Below are 1,926 nucleotides of genomic sequence, written 5' to 3'. Positions count from 1 at the left end.
CGTGGGCCGTAGTTTGAGGACCCCTGCTCCAGATAGCCTGGCTCAGCATTTTTGCAGGAGATAAGTCGGTGAGTATCACCTTGTGCTTACCACAAGCCCGGAATCTGCAGGTGAGCATGGTGTGTGAGGGCAGATGGCTGAGTGGTCATCTGGCCCACCCCAGCTCCTTCCTGGGACCTATACACACTCCCCATCATGGACAGAGGCTTCCTCTCCTGCACTCCTGTTGGATTCGGTGTGCTTTCTTTGCCTTCTCTCCCTATACCCTCCTCTGTGGTTCCAATCACTCTCATTCTCATCTACGCTAATAGGCAAATGGTGAGTGGTTCTCAAACTTTGCCACCTATTCGAATCACCTGAGGAGCTCTTCCAATCTGATTCCCAGGCTAAATCCCAAAGCAATTAAACCAGAGTCTCTGGGAATGGGCCCCAAGCGTCAGAGGACCCGTGTTCTAGAATAGTGTTTCTCAAGTCTTGATGCACGGGCAAGTCACCTGGTGAATTTTTGTTGAAATGCACATGCAGATTCAGTAGGGTTGGGGTAGACTCCGCAATTCTGTGTTTCTAACAAGCTCCCGATGATACTGACCCTGGCGGTCCACAGACCAAGCTTTGAGTGGCAAGGCTGTAGAACTATGGTCCTCACACGTGAGCATGTGGCAGAGCCTCCGGGAGGGCTTGTGAGGGTCCACCCCAGGTTCAGGTTCAGGCGCTCTGGAGTGGGGCCGGACTACATGCATGTCTAACAGCTCCCAGTGACGTCAGTGCAGCTGGCCCACAGGGCACACTTGGAACGGCAGAGGTGTAGGGGATGGAGCCAGGCCTAGGAATCTGCTTCCCACCTCGCTAGCTCTGGGATGCTGGGGAAGTTATTTAACCTTTCTGAACTGTCATTACGTCATCTGTAAAGCGGCCATTTACGGGGCAAGGTTAACTGGGCTAACACGAGACACCTAACAGACTGCTTAGTGCGCCGGTCCTCCCATTTGATGGCCAACTTGAATTGCTGGAGGAGTTTTCAATAACTAACTCATGGTTGTTGATTTCACTGGTCTGGGGTACTGAGCATCAGGACTTTTTTTTTAATTACTCAGGCAATTCTATTGTGAAGCCAGTACTCTGTCCTGGCCTGGCACCATGGCTCCCAAACTTTGTGTACATCGCACCACCGGTTGCTGGGCTGCACGCCCAGAGTTGCTGGTTCGGTAGGACTGGGGTGGGACTGAGAACTGTCACTTCTAATACAGTCCTAGTGCTGCGGCTTTGTTGCAGGGATTACCCTGGTCCCGGGCTATCAGCAACGAATGTACGGAGCTGAGGTTAGAGGGTACTCTTGGTTTGTCCAGGTCCAAACAGCAGGTTTGGCGCGTCACCAGCTGCCCCGGGTACACCAATCTACAAGCCCACCTCCGTCTAGGAGGGCGGGGGAGACCCTCTTTGTAGGGAGGGGAGGAGCCTGCGGGGTTTGTCCAGAAGGAGAGGGTGGGGTCACTCAGCTCAAACATGGCATCGGGGGAGAGCGGTGGCCTTGGCCTGGGTGACGGGGGCCCAGAAACAAGATGTGCAGGTGGAAGCCACGGGAGGCCTCTGGGCTCCACACGCGAAGAACTTTTTAACGCTGAGAACTGCCCCGTCGGGAAAGGCACCCGCCTCCTCTCTGGCGGTGAGCTCCCTGGCCTGGGAGCTGGTCCAGCTGAGCTGGGAGCGGGGGAAACGAGGTATTTGACCTGGAAGATGTCTGCGGGCCCTTTGAAGTCTGAGACGGAACCTCCCTGCAGCCTCCCATCCGGCCTTTTCTCCAGCGTTCTGTTTATCTAAGGAGGTGACGAGCTGGCCTGTGGCTGGGGGCTGGCTTTCCTGTCGGCTTCCTTCGCCTACCAGCCAGCGGGCTGCTCTCCCGGGGTGGGGAGGGCGGGGGAGTCCCCC

The sequence above is a fragment of the Myotis davidii genome, unplaced genomic scaffold (genome assembly GCF_000327345.1).
Source record: "Myotis davidii unplaced genomic scaffold, ASM32734v1 scaffold993, whole genome shotgun sequence".
In the NCBI taxonomy this organism is placed as follows: Eukaryota; Metazoa; Chordata; class Mammalia; order Chiroptera; family Vespertilionidae; genus Myotis; species Myotis davidii.
This window is presented reverse-complemented; position numbering follows the sequence as displayed.